Source organism: Arachis hypogaea, chromosome 9, assembly GCF_003086295.3.
Source record: "Arachis hypogaea cultivar Tifrunner chromosome 9, arahy.Tifrunner.gnm2.J5K5, whole genome shotgun sequence".
NCBI lineage: Eukaryota > Viridiplantae > Streptophyta > Magnoliopsida > Fabales > Fabaceae > Arachis > Arachis hypogaea.
In genome coordinates this window covers 39733892-39752828 of record NC_092044.1, presented here as the reverse complement: position 1 = coordinate 39752828, position 18937 = coordinate 39733892, and the positions used below count along the sequence as shown (strand labels likewise).

The 18937-nt window shown below is 29.9% G+C and overlaps 1 pseudogene; it reads right to left on the bottom strand.

The window, feature by feature from the left end:
• Positions 1–1315: 1315 nt before the first annotated feature.
• Positions 1316–13668, bottom strand: LOC112710888 (bifunctional 3-dehydroquinate dehydratase/shikimate dehydrogenase, chloroplastic-like; annotated as a pseudogene).
• Positions 13669–18937: the final 5269 nt, after the last annotated feature.

Below are 18937 nucleotides of genomic sequence, written 5' to 3'. Positions count from 1 at the left end.
CAATAATAAAATGCTAGTCTAGACTAAGAAAGATGTGACACATGCATGCACGCACGCACCCAATAACAAAATGTTAGTCTAGACTAAGAAAGATGTGACATACATACACACGCGCACATGCGCGCGCACACACAGATATATATATATAATCTACAATGCACCCCGAATGAATGGCCAATAACGCACAATATGTGACCTTGGCACGTTTCAATTAATTACCTTACTGTCAGATTTTTCTCCCCTAAATCCAATGATAATGATCGCGCCAATTTTTTTCCTCCAATTATTTTTGCGAATTTATCCTTGAAAAACCGAATTCGACAATAACTTTTTTACCCAACAAATTTGTTACTAAATCCGCCGAAAAATCTGCCGGTAAATTCGCTGCTAACCTCTAATGGTATTCAGCGTTTTTCTTGTCATGTAGTACCCTATCATTAATAAGAGAATCAATCAATATCAAACAAATATCTTAATATCCTGTAACACTCTCTCAAATACAAGTGACAACTTGAGTTTATAACTTATTATAAAACAACAACAAAATAAGAAAATTACACAAACTCAGAGAACATATGTAATTGTAAGAACTCAGAATGCAAATAGAGTTGACAAAACTCAAGGTGCAGACGAAATTCTTCAAACTTTGGTGTAGTCAAAACTGTTGAAAAATTTAGGTATAGATGAAACTGCCAGAAAAACTCACGATACAGATGAAATTATTGGAAAACTTTGAGTGTAGACAAAACTGGCAGAATTTGAGGTGCAAATCAAATTGCCATAATGTACAGAACTGCCACAACTCAAAAAGCATACGAAACTCCAAAAATACAAAAAGATTGGTACTACTAGAGTGCTAGTGACAAATCAAGTATTGAAAAGGTGATTTAGTTAAGCTTAAAATAAGGAGGGCATAAAACAGACATGGAAAAAGAGTTGAGACAAATAAAAAATAAGATAGTGATAATCGTTATATTACAAACAAAACATCAAAAAGTAATCAAATAAGACATATGGAAATATGAATAAAGTTTTTTATTTATAGAGAGGTTGAGAGAACAATCTCAAAATGCTAAAAAAAATACCATGAGTTTAATATCATGTTAGAATTCATAATAATAATCAATAATAAATGTCAAATGCATTTATCTATGGTTGTTGTGTGATGATTTTATGTAACATGATTCAAGATATCATCTGTTTGTAGATGATGAAGTGATGAATAAGTAAAAAAGAATTCAAATAATAAATATTTAATATCCTATCTTCAGTAAGAATATCAATAATATCAATCTAATTAATAGGCAATTATATATCATAATATATGAAATACCTAATACTTGAAATACGAAATGACATTCTTAATTCTGTTCGATAGAATGTGTCTCCAATAGCCCCAATGTATTATTAAATTGAGCAATGAAATAATTGAAAAATGGTCCATATATATAACTAATACTTAATAGAAACAACTTCTAATTAATCAGCTTCACTTCAAGCATCCGAACCTGTTCTCATATAATTTTTGCAAGCACATCCCTAATGATTTGCTTTGGAGCTGTGAGAAAAAACATACATGAAGTTAATTTTAGTACTAAAATAATGTTAAAGTGTTAAAGAAAACCTAAAAGTGAGAAGAAAAAAAATTAAACTACTAAAATTGACCATTAAAAATTATGATACTGATAATTTTAATCATAAAAAATAATTAATTTATAATTATAAAAGATAGATTCCAAAAAATAAAATTATTCAAATTTTAAAACATTATAAAAAAATTTTAAATTATTCATTTAACCTAATCTAACCACTATTAAATTCTAATCTTAATCTGTTTTTAATCCCGATACTATTCGTTATCATCTTCAATCTTTTAATCCTTTTCTCAACCTCTCTCCTCTTTCCTTCACTAATAACCCCTTCTCTTTTCCAATTCTCTCTCACTCCAATTCCTTACTTTTAATTTCTCTCCCAAATTTTATCATCCAAATTTTTTGTTTTTATTTATAATCATCCAAACAAAACAATAAATTTTTTTTCCTGATAGAAACAGATGAAACTATATATTTTTTCCATTGCAGTGGCTTTTTTTTTTCCTGTGGCTTGTCAACATTCAATAAGTACTAGTAATATAGTTAGAACCGCATCCAACATTATAAATATTTTAGGCGAAGAAGGACAAAAGTATTATATTTCACCAATAAAGGAATTGTTATTCTTGTTGGTGAATATTATGGTACCTATCACTTTATACTTAAGTCATTAAAAAAAAAAAATATTTAATAAATTTTATATGATTTATTTTTTTTTAAATATTTTATTTTTTATTTTAAAAAAAAAGTTAGATAATTTACATATCATAACAAAAATACTATAAAATTCACTATTGTTGTTATAGTGATTGTCATTGTTGTCAGCTTTTAGAAAGTGTGACGATAAGACACGAGAATCAGTGATGTTGAAATTGTTGGTGTCGTTAGTGATGGTGTTGTTCATAGCAGAATTAATAATTAGGGTTGAATTTTCGGAAATTAAAGGATTTGAAGGAGACGAAACTGAAAATTGAGAAATTCGAGAGTGGAGAGTGGAATTTAGTTCGTGTTTGAAAAGTAATCATTGAATGATGAGAAGAGAAAGGATTTGGAAAAGAAATTAGGAATGATTAGGTTAATTTAAAAGAGTGAATTAAAATTTTTTAATATATTTTTAGGATTTAGAAAATATTGTCTATTAGAATCTATCTTTTATAATTATAAATTAATTTTAATTTTTCTATAGTCATATTTATTAGCGTGTAATTTTTTATGATCAGTTTTATTACTTTATTAAAAAAAAACTACAACTTAAATTAACAACTCTTTCAAGTTTCAAATGACTCATCACACTCCTCGTGTAAAATCACACAGACAGCGTACAACTATTTGAATTTTGTTTTTATTTGATTTACCCAATTGTGTGATAACACACCCACTGTATGTGCAGTGTAGGCCGAATACTAAAAAAAAAAAATTAGACTGTCATGCAAATCAAACGAAATTACATAGAATTCAAGTGATGAGTTATTTAAGAAAGTGGTGTATGAAGTTGTCTAGCTAAATAAAAGAAATGAAATAAAATGCATTTTTAATATAGAGTTTTTATAGATTTTTTAAAAATTATTCCAAAGAGGGACATATGCTCTTTCATTTAGACCTTTATTTTTTTAATTAATAGATATATTAAGTTAAAAACAATTATTAAAAAATAATTAGAAAATAAAAAAGTAACAAGAACATTAGCAACACCCACGGTGCATTGTGGCCTGTGGGTTGTGGTACCATATTTTTTTTCTTTATAAAGTTACTTTTTGTAATTGTTGTTAATCCGCTACATTTATTAATTAAAACAAAAAAATTTAAACTTCAAAGGGTACATGTCACTCTTTGGAATAATTTTAAAAATTTTAAAAAGATCTTTACACTGTACAATAAAAATTTTGTATAAAAATATTCGAGTTAATACTCAGTATGACCCTGAAATTTAAAATTACATTCAATTTGATCCTTAAAATTTTAACAGATTTAAATTGGATCCCAAAATTTATAATCATAACTCACATTAAACCTTAAGCTAGTCTCCGTTAACGACGTGTTAATTTGGTACAGTAGCCGGTTACGATTTGGATTGCTTGCCAAACTTTCATGTGATCAAGATTTATTAGAGCTCCAAAAATTTTATTGTTGCTTCGAGAGCCGCAAAATTTTTAAATTGAATTTATTATTGTCATCTTCGTAAGGATGTTGGGAGCCAATCAAGCTTTTAGGAGGCCTAGTAAGTGTTAGTCATGTGGAATCTAGGTGAGGGATCTAAATCTTGACAATTAAATCAACACGCCATTTATGAAAATCAACTCAGGATCTAATATGAGTTACTATTATAAATTTTGGGAGTCGAATTGAATCAATTGTAATTTTACGGATCAATTTAAATCCGACCTTAAATTTCAAGACCAAATTGAATATTAACTCGAAGTCTTCACTTTTTATTAGAATGTCTCTTTTTTCTTTGGTACATACCAGGCAAATTTGTGAAATTTTCAAACTGCACAAATGCTTGGTTGATGAACATTTCTGTACCATAGACTACAGCAGCTCCAGCTTCTTGCGCTTCTTGAAGGAGTCTTGTTGATTTGGGTGTGTATATAGCATCAAACACCAAACAATAGTGTTTCAGGGCTTCCTGCATGTTAATATAATATACAAACACTAAGTGGCATGAAATCTACATATATAATAACTTGAGATTCGTTAAGACCCAGCAAAGAGTGAAAGCTCTGTGAAATTGATTTGTTTGCTTAATTAACCAAATTCAGACCCATATCTATTTGATGAGAGTCTTCACCACCAACCTTTTTTTTAACTGAAATTTATTCACACACTTATCAAATAAGAACTAATGACTAACCCTTCGAATTAATATATTGTTGACAAAAAAAAAAAAAAAAACGAAATTAATCGTTTCCATCAAAACCAACATATTAACAGTATGCACATATATGTAAATGCAACACTAGTATTATCAAAGGAGTTGTCTCGTTTATTTTTGTTTATTCCCTAGTTTTAGTTTTTAAGCGTAAACCGCTCATGGCCAGCACATAGCTGTAAAAATCAAACCGATGATCGAATTAGTCAGACTATTAATTTATTGGTTTAATTGATAAATTATTGGTTAAACTGGTAAAAATTGATTATATATAAATAAAAAATATAAAATAATTAAAAATTTAAAATACATATTTTAACTAATATTTTAAAAATAATTAAATTTTAATAAATTATAATCAATAAGTTATAATTCAGTTATTATTAAATAAGTATATAAAATTCTAATATTTTTTCATAATAAAAATTTTTTAATATTATTTTTATATTAAAATATTTTATATTTATTATATTATTATATAATATATGTATTTATTGAAAAATAATATTAACAAATATCATATTATCATAAAAAAATAATTATATTATAATTAATAGAAATATTTGATATTTTTTATTATACGTATTTAATAATATTTATATTAATAATTATGAATGGCAAAAAAAATTAATTTGAATATAGGTGAATATAAAATTAAAAAATTATCAAAAAAAATTATTATGCAATTTTACTATATAATTAATAATTAGCATACGAGATAACAAGAAATAACTTTAAACTACACCTTTATTAATTTTTGAATTTTTTTTTGAGCGGTTCGGTTGAATTGGTTTTTTTTATCGATTTTTACTAGTTTAATTAATTCTTACTAGTTCTTGATCTTAAACAATTTTAAGACTGGACCGGACTGGTTGGAGTCCGATTCACCGATTTTTTAGTCGAATCGGTTCAATCCGATTTTTACAACTATGAACTAATATAATGAGTTATATAGATTAGTCTATTGGCCTATTTTAAAAAAAAAATAGATAAAATATAGTTTTGGCCCAAAATAAATTTTTTTTTTTTACAAAAACAGTCACTTTAAGTGAAAAATGTAAACAAACAATTTTTTTAGCAAAGGAGTCAGGTCTTTAAATTGGACTAGTGAAAATTGAAAAAAAAATTACTCTTTTTTTTGGAAAATAAAAAAATAAAATTTTAAACAGACCACTAGTTTAACTCATGACTTGTCCGTTTAAGTTACTATTTTTTCGGATTAATCATGTCAAGTCCATTTAACACTTTTAACTTCTCATTTTTACGAGTTTAATTTTAAAGATAAAAATTCATTCATTTAAGTTGGGTAAATGGGTTCAGCCAATAAATTTAGCTAAAGGATTTTATGCAACATTAACTCACTCCAAACCTTTGGTAAGGGTGTGTGATCAATATTTGGTTTCATTCCAATAGATGTAGTATTTGCAAGAACCATTCCTTCTTCTGGGTGGAACTTCTCTAAGTCAGATAGAACTATAGCCTCTCCTCCCACTTTTTCAGCAAGTTCTTTGGCCTTGGCTGAAATTAATTAATTAAGCATAATTGTTAATTAATCAGGAATAATAATTCTAATAAAGCAAAGACAAAAATATTATCACACCATATGTACGATTAGCAACAACTCTTGCCCCTTTTACTTTTGCACCATATGCAAGTGCTTTTCCTGCACCACCAGCTCCTATTACCACAAATAGTCTTTCAGATAAAGGTGAACTAGATTTGGATCTTCCGATTGATTCTACAAATTTACAAATTCACATATTTACAGGTAACTAATTAATAAAAGCTTGTTTTTAAGTTAACAATTTAAATAAAAAATAATTGAAACATATAGAGACCTGTTAGTCCCTTCTCAATAGCTGTAATGGCCCCAAGGTAGTCAACATTGTAACCTAGTAGTTTTCCATCTTGTAGCCTCTTAATCATTGCAACTAATAGCTCCTATTTCCTGAAAAAATAACAGATTTTGTTAGAAATTAAACATTCGTTAACACTAAACATTAGTTTATATTATTTTAAATTACAGTCTATAACTCCCATTGTGGCTATAAATTAATTACTATAATTACAACTGCAGTTTAAGACCATAGCATCCACAATTATGGGATAAACTTTTAGGGTAAGTACCTTGGCAATAGGATCCACCTCATCGCAACACCTAAGTCCATCTTCCTTGTGAGGAATCGTGTAACTGTATTATTAAAGAAATAATAAGAAGAAGAACTAGCTTAAGTAACTATTGTATTTGTATACAATGGTTGGGAAAGAAGAAAACTATGATTCTCAGAATGCAAGAAACAGAGCTGAGATACAAAAGAGGGAGAGTTTGTTGTTGTGCGTTGATCTGAAAGTGTGCTAGAAGCTTCTATCTCTATCGGATCTAAGAGATGATGCTTATATACAAGATGGAACTATCAGTTAGCTAGTATATGAGCTAATACTCAAATTGATCATAAAATTGATTTTTAAAATTTTAAATGATCCAAGATGTACCCAAAATTTACAACCATAACTCGCTTAATTCCTAAACTCATCTTCGTTAATAGCATTCTAATTTGTCACGTTAACTTGTCACATATACTGATGAATAAAAATGATGACATCATTTTATATTAGTGTCTAATTTTCATCGAAATGACGCGTTTCACATGAACAAACAGAGTAAAATACATATTGTTTTATGACCATCACTAGTGAGAAAGAGATCCGTGTTATGTGAAACGACGTTTTTCATTAAAATGCTCACCTACACGAGCTAAATACCTCTAACTGACTCAAGCTGCTTAACTTTCATGCTAACCAACTAACTGCTACATTTGTTTACTCTAACTAACTGCTCTATTTGTTTACTCTATCTAACTTCTAATTTGTTTACTCTACTTGAAACAAATTCACATTCCTTTCAAATTTCAATAGTAAGTTAGCATAACAAAAAAAAAAAAAAAAGAAAAAAACCTCGAAAAATGGTTATTTTGCCCATTCTGTATCATAAAGATGTCCAAAATCAAATCATACAGGAAGAAACAATCCATGTTAGGATACAAAATTACATACCTGTATCCAACAAAATCAAGAGATGAGAAAGTGTGAAGAAAACGTGAGACACTATCAACCAAGAAGGGCAAGTAAATTCCATCAAATCCCACAAACTTGAAAGCTGGATTATAAACGTGAGGGCTTTTGCTATGGCTAATTGGGTTTCCAATAACGCCATGCACTTTGGTATTTGGTCCAATTAGTCTAAAGTTGTACAAATCCAGCAAGTCACTGATACATGGTTGCCCTGCTGCTGATTCAATTCCAGCCTCCATTGAAGCAAAGGTAAGAAATCCTCCAAACTTTGCTGACAGTATTCGTGTCATAAATCCTTTCTCCCCCATTGCTATTCCTATCATTGGCACCTATGTACAATTATCATTGTTCAGTTAAAATGTTAACTGTCCTTCCTATTTCAACTTATAAAGTTCTGGACTCATCAACAAGTATAAAATAGCTCAAAATAAATCATATATTAAAAACTTCTGTTATATTAAAATAAAATAAAAATACTAAAAGTCCATCAAAATTTATTTTTTTTACTATTGTTTTTAACCATCAATTCAATTCTTTTAATTTAGTAATTCAACAAGTCCACACTTTTAATTATTGATGACCAAAAACAATAAATTTTGAGGGTCTCTATCATTCTTCTAATATAAATTTATATCTATAACTAAAATACAATAAAAGTATAAAATATATATAGTGGTGATTTAATTTTTGTGAAGGTGAAAATACCTGAGAATGCACTAGGACTTGGAGAACACGTGCTGAGTCCGTGATATCCAAGGCAGTTGTTGCAATCTTTACGATGTCAGCACCAACCGACTGAATTGTAGCAGCAAGATTACCCAATTCCTCAATGGATGGAGTATTCTCAAAGTTGTGTGAAGATACTATGATCTTCACACTCTCGTGTTTCTTCCCTCCATGGGACTTGTAGAATTCATGAGCTACCTTCAGTAAATAATTAAGCAAAATTTATATACTCTATTTTATGATGATAAAATAATAAATTGACGTTAATAGATAAAAAAAAGGAATCATAAAAAAACACCGATGAGTTTGGAAAACTCTAAATTAAATTGATGATGATCAAACATTATTAACAACAAAATTATTAAGCTAATTGATATATTAATCAAATTGATTTTGCTGTGCAGGTTTTTAATTGGGCCGGAAAATAAAATATTGCTAGCCCAAATTAAAACCAACAATCAGCCTTGCTACATGTTTCCTATTATGTGGCTGAATTATTGTATGAATGGGCCAAGCTCAATGTTGTTGCAACCAAGTCCAGATTTAATTTTGATGAAAGTTTCCTGTGCTTGATCCGAAACCAAATTCATCAGGAAAACAAATGTTATAAATGGGCCAGTTTTATTGAACTTCAACATTAAGCCCATATCAAACCAAAGATCCAATGCTTGGTCCGATACATAATGAAAGAAAGCAAATTGGCTCCATATTTTCTAACGGATTTCATTTCTTGTTAAGAGATGGATTTCAAATTTAATATGCTAGCATTGGAAACATAAGAGAGAATATGAGTAACTTTGATTTGATGGGTATCAATGAGCTACACGTTGCTCAATAAAAGGGAAGTGGACATTTATTTTTTGCTTTATCAAAACACATTAGTTGATGTTCAAATTCTCTTTCTTCTTTCTCATCTCTTTCTTTCTTCTCTTTCGGTTATTGTCCAGGAAGCCATGGAAGCTACACCTACTCACCGAAAAGAAGAAGCTGCATGCATCAAGACCATCAAGCTAATGATGACAAGAAAACATATGAAAAGAAAAGTATGCTGTGGCTGAGATTATCACCAAAAAGTGGTTAGATTTGGTGAGGTAATCTCGGATCCTTCATACTCAAAAAAGAAAGAAGAAGATTCGGCCAGCAAGGTGAAGATTCTTGGAGGCATGACTTGTCTCTGATTCTGCTCAACCACCACAGGAAGTAGCTAGAGTGGCGAAGTGATGGAAGAGGCAGAGATTGGAGCAGATGAAGTCATCATCATCATGAAGCATCAAGGGCCAGAAATCCATCTTGGAGAGCAAGCCAAGGATGGAGCGCCCGGATTGATGAAGTGTGATGACCAAGGAAGAACTAGAGGTACTTGCATATTGGATTTTGCACGAATTACCTCTTCTCTCTGTGTGGCCGAACCAGATCTGTTTTGAAGGAAAAGAAGCTAAGCTCGGTTTTGTGTTTCAACTGTGAAGGCTTCACTTCTCTATAAAAGGGGTAAACAGTCACGGTTTGAAAAGAGGAGAAAATCTGAGAGTGCAAGGCACAAAAGTCTCATAGCTACCTAAGCTTACAGATTTTCTTCTCCTTCAATGTATTCTGTTTTGTAATTTTTCTGTTTAATTTTGTCATGTCTTGAGTCTCATGGAAAAAGGCAAACAGTGAGGTTTGTATGAAAAAGCCATAGAGCGGAAAAAGGCATAGAGTGCAAAATTAAAAGAAAAAGCCATAGATGTCTTAGAGTTCCTTTATTCATCTATGTTGTGTTTCATGATTCTGTGGGAATCCCCTTGTAAGTTGGGTTAGCACTTTACAATTTGTAATCTGGATGATTATAGTGAAAATCCATCATTGTTGTGATGGAGACTGGATGTAGGCTGCATTGCACTTAGCAGCTGAACTAGGATATATCTGGGTGTAATCTTCTCTCTCTACTTCTCCATTTTTGTTTCTGCTGCACAGGAGCTAAAATAAAAAATGTCTAGTGCCAAGTGACGAGACAAAAGTAAAAAGTCTCGTGGCTAGGGACGAGACAAAAACAGAAAAGTCTCCTCTAAGTCCAGCAAGTATTAGCAAGCAAAAAAAGGGGTTAAGATTCAACCCCCTTCTCTTAGCCACTGAAACCATAAAAAACTAATCTTATTTCTTAATAGATATATAGATTGCATTTAGAACGAGGGACATTGTAAAGTACATTATTTACTATATAGACACGGATCTCATTCTGAAGTAAACCTCTGCGTTTCTTTCTCTCTCTCTTTTTGAACCTAAAGTGGAAAGAAATAAACCATGGAGAGCTAGTGTTTGATTTTTTTTCATTAGACTTAGATCTAATGTTTGAATTTCTCTTATCTGTAAGTACTATATATGACTATTTCATGAATGAATGTTTGTTCTTATTATGTCAAAATACACAAAAAAATTGATTGGAATATTAATGTCTTTTTTTAAATATATAGAATGATAGTTATTTCAATCCCACCATATTTTTTTTCTCCTTGCGTTTTACCATACAATATTCATATATATATATATATATTTAATCCATAATACTAATCAACAGCAATTAGATTATATATGAAAAGAAAACTATGTGAATTCACACAAACTTCATTATCGAGTGAAATATGAATACAGTTTGAATGAAATTGACGTTTTATTTACACTTAAATGATTGGGTGATTATTAATTATATGACACAAGGTAGGTATAGAAGATGGCAGTGACATAAATTACCTTTAATTCAACATCAACAAAGTCAGAACCCAACTCAATGGCTAGGCGTAGAGTACTCTGTCGCTTGCTTTCGTCACCATCATACTGTCCTCCTTCCCATATTGGTCTGATACCAAAGTACAATTCATCAACACACACATTATGTACGTAGTACATGCACCATCAAAAGCTAAGTCAATATAATAATTTTGCAGTACAACACTATAAATTTCACAATTTATACATCATCCATATTCATATTTTTAAATCTTTTTATTATTGCATGGGGTGAAAATTCAGGACTTCGTATGAAGTTGATATTTGAGAGGCTGTTAAATGAAAATTTAATCAAATCAATTAAATCATTTAACAGTTCTCAAGTATCAACTTTATGTAAAATCGACTGCACTTGAGTTTTCACCGTTCCATAGTGAAGCTTTTTATGTTTATGTTCAATATTAGGTGAGTAGGTGACACTTAACATAACACGGTTTTTTCAATGAGATATAAATATATTGACGGTTCCAGTTAATTTTTAATGTTTAAATAAAAATGCTTTGAAATAAATTTTTCTTTTTCTAATGAGTTTAACGTTGATGCAAATAGTTTTTAATAATTTTTTTAAATGACTGAATGCATGTGTAAAATAGTTTTATACTAGTAGTATCTTAAAATTAATGTTTTTAATATTTTCAAAAAATACGTATATATTTAAATTTTAATCATTTAAGAATTACATTAATAAATTAAGACTTCTAATTATTCTTCATCTACTTAAATTCACGTTTTTTAGTCTCATGTGATATCTCTGTGTTATATTACAGTTTTAAAATTTTAAAAAATACATATCTAAAGTTAGAAAACAATATTAAATTACCAAATATATAATTTTTTATGTGCAATTTTAAAAATAGATCTTCTCAACTTTTTTTTAACATGATCTTGTATGTAATTAATAAGGTATAACATCTTATTATACAATACTTTTTTCACAATTTTTTAGAGACATTCTTTTATATATTTTCTTTTGATTCCTTAAGTAAGACATTACATTTGAACTTGCTAAAGTGAAATGGAAAGTTATGTGTGGATCTATTTTCTTTAATACAATTTTGTATATGTATAAAGTGTATTGCTTTAAGATATATATATATATATATATATATATATATATATATATATATATATATATATATATATATATTAGATTTTTAAAGGTATGATTTTCAAATCCTGAATCTATAATTTTTTGTAGGAAGTAATCATTGCAAGTCTTTCAATTTCCTATTAGATGCATTGATCGATGCAGAACATACATGGTTTCATCACCGAGTGTTTAAGAAAACAGAAAAAAATAAAGAAAATACAGAAATTAAATTAAAGATGGATGATCAGTTTCATAAAATCACTTCTATTAAAAGTTTAAGTTATTAGAAAGGTGTACATTAACAAAAATCTCTTTTGACATTGTTTGAATATTTCATAGATTTTTTTTGTTTGTTTTATGTCAATGGTTTTTTTTTACATCAACAATGATCCAATTTTAAATTTTTGAATCATAAAAATTTTAATATTATATTATAAAATTATTTTTTAAAGAAATTTAAATTAATAGAACGAAGAACATAAATAATTATATATGTAACAAACACATATGTACACATTGAAAAATGATAATAAAATTGTGATGGTAACATGATTATTTATTTATTACCTGTAAGTGATTAAGGTGGGCAAAGGGCGGTTGTTGATGAGAAGTTGAAGATGATGTGAAGGATTGAAGTTCTTCAACAAGTCCAACCGAACCTCAACAAGGTCAGCACCAGCTTCTTTAGCTTTCCACATCACAATCAACGCTTCTTCCACTGATTTCGCCATCATTACTGCACATACTAGACATGAGTTTTTTCTTCCTCTTCCTCCTCCACCCGCCACTGTTCCAAGATCCTTCCCTACTAACTGTATGTATTTTTTGTTAGATATACAAGGATCGGATCTATAGTTCCTCTAAATAAGAAAATGAGAATTTAATCACTCTCGAATCAAAATAATAAAATTTATGGATGATAAAAATTATAAATTTAATAATAATTAATTCTTTACTTTGTGACTTAAATTTTTTCTGAAAAGATTTATTTATCTTTTAATTAATAATACAAACTTTTAAAAATAAATAATTTTATGATATAATATCATAATTTTGATGAGTAGAAAATATAAAATTTCAATTTTTGTGGTTTCTATTAAGACAAGCGGAATAGAAAATATATACATTTTACTGACGGGTCGGATTTCGTTCATAGAAATTTTCATCCTATTCTTATTCCTGACCATGCATATTGAAAAGAGAAGCGAACAAAAAAAGAAATAAAATAGTGATGTCATTTGGATGCATGATGAACATTAGAATAACTAACATGACATGATGAAATATATATCAATTAATATTATGAATTTAATAAACTACAATGTTTCTTTTTGTTTATTTATTTATCTATTTTTGTTCCTAACTCTTCTTGCGAAGCAATTGCATGTTGTTGTACAAGAAAATGAATACCGGAACATTAGCCATGGTCATTTCGAAGGGATCGAAACGAGTAGTAGTGGGAGGATAATCAACAAAACCAGCGAGTGATCGAGTAAGATAAGCTTCAGAGAGAAAATAGAACGAATAAGAAAAAAATAAAAGAAAAAGAAAAATAATGTTGCATGTTCAAGACGAGATCGAATAGGTTATTTAAGTAGGTATTGGCTGGTGTCTGGTGAGCTATATTATCATGCCTATATATGTTGATATTCATGTATATTTAAATAGTATAGTAATTAATTACGTTAGAAGTTAATTTTGATACACTAAAACTCTAATAGTGTAACAGCCACAATTGTTCTTTTAAATTATTATTTACGTGATTAATATAAAAAATAATTATTTTTATTAATATAATATTATATAATTAAATATATATATCAGAACGGAAAAAAGTAAGAAAACTTTAGACATTAATACAGACGCACGTATTTAACATATATAATCAGTATTTTTTTTTTAATTTCAGTTGTCTTTATTTTGGATATGGTAGATTTTACTCCGAGTAATTCAAAGGACTGAAAAACTATTTTATTTCATAATAATTCAACGTAATTAATATAATAATAATAGTTAAAACTAATTACATAAAAAATTTAAAAAATAATAAAAAATAACCCAAAACCGTCAAAATTAGAGTTATTTTATTTTGTATTTGTAAAAATAATAATTAAATAATTTTAGATATAATTATAAATATTACATATATAAAATTGTTAATATTAAATTAAATAAAATAAATTTAAGTTATTGTTTTCCTAAAATTATCGTTACCTAACTAATGAATAATATACTGATTACACCAATTTTTTTCCCAAAGTAAACCAAAGTTATAGTTAAATAATGAAGTCATTTGACATCATCTTTTTTATATATATATATATATATATATATATATATATATATATATATATATATATATTATTACGTTGAATCTTGTAACAATTATTTGTATGACATCTCTCTTACCATGCTAGAATTTAAGAGTTTTGGTGTGTTAAGATTTTTCATGCTAAATCGTTGTTCAAAGAGGTTGTGTTTAGTTTATGTCTTAAAATTATGAAGAAATAAATACAAATACACAAAAGTATATAAATATAAGAAAACATTAATTTTATATTTTGTTTGATAATTAAGATAGACAGAATACACAACTCACAAATTTATTAAAAAGTTAATTTTATCCCATTCATTTTAGTATTACCATTACTATTTTTGTCTTTTTATACTCTTTCAAAATCATCACAATTTATCATAGTATTATTATCTTTAAAACTGATACAGATCTTTTCTTAACTTTTGGTAATTCTTCATCCAAAATAAAATCAACTTCATAAACATAAAAAAATTATCCAAAATTACTAAAAATTAGCATAACAAATACAAATATCCATCAATTCAAATACAGAATAAGTTATCACCTCATCCATTGCAAAGAACACTAATAAAATTTAATTCAAAATTTAAAATTTATAAAATAAACAAAAATATTTCAATAACATTCTAATTGAATAATGCAAATATTTAAATATTTTATTAAAAAAATTAAAACAAATACAAATTGAATCTTAGGTAGAATAAGACAACAGAAAAAATGAAAAAAAGAATGAAGTGGAGAAGAATGAAAAGAAGATGAAAATGAAGAAAGATGGAAGAAGGACAGGACCGACGAGAAAATATCATATCTGTAATGAGATCTGTGGTTGCTTCCGCTATAGATCTGCAGTTGCTCTCGCTGCCAAAGAGAAGACGAACAAAATGCGAATGGGGAAGAGCGTCTTCGTCGTTACGACGGTCATTGTTGATGCTGATCGAAAGGTGAGGCAGAGAGACTTTCTTCTTTGCTATGACACTACCTACAAGGAGAAGACAGAAGACAAACAACGCCACTGATGAGCGAATATTTTATATGCCTTTTGTCATCATTTTCATATAGTTTTTGTTATGTTTTGTTTAAGTTTTATTATGTTTTCATAGGTTTTAGTGAAACATTCACATTTTTGGATTCCACTTTGAGTTTTTGTGTTTTATGATGATTTCAGGTATTTTCTGGCTGAAATTGAATAGCTTGAGAAAAAGTTTGATTCAGAGACAGAGAAAGGACTGCAGATGCTATCAAGATCTGACCTCTGTGCACTCGAAAGAGCTTTTCTAGAGTTACAGAAGTCTAAATGGTGTACTCTTAACAGCTTTGGAAAGCTAACATCCAGGGCTTTCCAGAAATATATAATAGTTTATACTTTTCTTCGGAAATGAAGGCCCAAAATGGGCGTTCAACGCCAACCACCAGCCCCATTCATGGCGTTCAACGCCCAAAAGGGGGGTAGCTGGCGTTGAACGCCCAAAAGGGAGTCCCAAGCCAGTGTTCAACGCCCCTAAGGGGTATTAGTACATGGAGACACCCTTAGCTCAGCCCAAACACTAACCAAGTGGGCCCTGAAAGTAGATTTTTGCACCTCTAAGTCTAGTCTATCATATTTCTGTAATCCTTAGTTATTAGATTAGTATTTAAAGGAGAAGATTACCCTTGTTTAAAAACTTTTTGATCTTCTTCCTCCCCATTCGAATTCATCACTTTTGTACAGTATGAGTCACTAACCTTATAAGGTTAAGGTTAGGAGCTTTGCTGAGTTTTATGGATAAATAATATTACTGTTCTATTTCAATGTAAGTCTGATTCTATTCTCTTATGATTCTCGTTCTTCATCTCATGAATTGAGGGTGACTCATGACAATCACCCATGTTCTACATGTGTTTCGTACGAGTCTTGACCTGGATAGCATTGAACTAAAGCTAGAGATTGCATTGCGGATTCCAATAGAGCATCTGAGCAACTTTGGATATGTGACATGAAATCCCGTTGACTATGGGTGCATGAGGTCTCTGTGGTGTTAAGGCTAGAATCAGAGAAGCAACACTTTCTGATCCGGAAGATCTGCCTTGTCTGTGGTACCTTGAGTAGGATCATGAAGGGGAGTGGATCGCTTAGAGTTTCATCTTCTACTACAGTGAGAAGCCTAGGGGTGACATGATGAGAGGACATGAGTCATCTCAACATGGTGGATTGCTGCAGTAGAGGAGGTTAACTTGACGAGAAGACATGAGTTAATCACTTACGGCTTCCATTGAAGGAATTAGAAAGTTATTGAAGTAGTTAGTAAGAAAAGTTAATCCGAAAAGACAAAACATCTCCGAAACCTCAACCGGTCTCATATTTCACACATACCTAGTAACGTTTTATTTATTTATCTGTTTTATGCGTTTTATCGTGAAAATTATATTTTCTATCCGCCTAACTAAGATCTGCAAGATAACCACTGCTTGCTCAAACCAATAATCTCTGTGGGATCGACCTTCACTCACCTGAGGTATTACTTGGATGACCCGATATACTTCCCGGTCTATCTGTGTGAAACGTGCAGAGTCAGTTTTGTGCACCATGATTTTGGTGCCGTTGCCGGAGATTGTTCGGATTTGACAAACTACCGGATCATCTTGTTGCTTAGATTAGGTACTTTTTACTATTTTGTTTGAGTCTTTTATTTTCTTTTTCAAAAAAATAAATTTTCTTTTTCAAAAATCTTTGCTTTTCTTTATTAATCTTTATCTTTTGTTTAAGTCTTTTGTTCTTGTTCTTGTTAAAGGTTCGAACTTTCTTGTTTTCGTTTCAAAAATTTTTCAAAAATAGTGTCTTTTGTTTGAGTCTAGTATCAATTCTTAAGTTTGGTGTCCTTTGTGTGTTCTTTGTTTCCTTTGAGTTTTCGAATTTGTTCTGATGAGTTTGGAAAACTCAAATTTAAAATTGATGATGATCAAACATTATTAAAACAATTAATTGCAAAATTATTAATTTGATTTCAATTCATATATGTTAATTAAAATAATTTTGTTGTGCAGATTTTGATATTGGGCCGAAAAGAAAAGAAAAATTGTAAGCCCAATGAAATTGCAAACATTCAGCCTTAGTTAAATTGTTTAAGTGGCTTGGCTGAAACAACATCTTGTTATTAGGCCAGTAAAACCAATTTAAAAGCCCAACAAAAAGGCTTGGTCCGAAAGTAAGATGGAATTGGGGCACTATGGTTAAGTTATTCTTTCAAAGTAATGAAACCCAATTCATTGATTCATGACTACATGCTTCCACGGATACCACTCTCTCCATCTAGTGGAATTCAAATTTTATTAAATAAATTTAATGTAAGCATTGGAAACATGAAAGAGAAAGAGAAAAATTATTTGATGGCTTTAATGATGATAACGCTACCTAAAGCAAAAAGGGAAGAAAATTAATTCTGTTTAATTCATTTGTTCAAATCCATTGAATGCTTTTCTTCCTTCTCTTTCTTCTCTCTCTACTCTCTCTTCTCACTCTCGGTCACTTCTCAGGAAAATATGGAAGCTATGGCAAGCTACTGTAGAGAAGAAGAAGCAAGTAACAAGACCATTGTAATGATGGCAAGAAAAAGAAAACAAAAAATATGTTGTGGCTGAGATCTTCACCAAAATAAGGTAAGATTTAGTGAAGTAAGCTCATGCTCTCCATGCCAAAAATGGAAGAAGAGGGTTTTGGTCAGAGGAAGAAGATCTTAGAGGCATGGCTCATCTATGCTTTTTGTGTTCACTCATCACAAAAGGTAGCTAGGGAGGCTACGTGAAGGAGGAAGCAAAAGTGGAGCAGAAGGAGCTGTCATGCATCAAGGGCTAGGAGTCCTTCTTGGAGTGGAAGTCAAGAAGGATGGCTCGGATTGATGAAGCTTGGTGTAAAGAGAAGACACAGAGGTAATTGCATGTTGGTTATTATATTTGGTTATCTCTCCTCTCTCTCTGGCCGAACCAGTTTTGCATGAAGAAGAAGAAGTTTAGCTTGGTTCAACAGTTTCAACCATGGAGCCTTCCCTTTCTATAAATAAGGGAGAATAACCAGGGCTTGAAGGAAGGAAAAGAGTGAAAAGCACAGTGTTCACATAGCTATCTAAGCTAACAGAAGTTCTTCTCCTTCAATGTTCTTCATTTTGTAATTTTCTATTTAATTTTGTCTGTCTTGAGTCTCATGGAAAAAGGCAAACAGTGAGGTTTGTAAGAAAAAGCCATAGAGCAGAAAAAGGCAGAGTGCACAAAATTAAAAGAAAAAGCCATAGATGTCCTTAGAGGTCCTTTGTACATCTGTGTTGTGTTTTATGATTCTGTGGGAATTCCCTTGCAAGTTGGGTTAGCACTTAGCAGTTGAAAGCTTGGCAGTGACCAAGTCAAGTTTAGGATTGGGGATTAGATTCTGGACTTGTCCCGGATAGGAAGGATAGTTCCTAGGGAGAATTGGTGTTTGTAATCAAAGATGATTATAGTGAAATTCCATCATTGTTGTGATAGAGACTGGATGTAGGCTA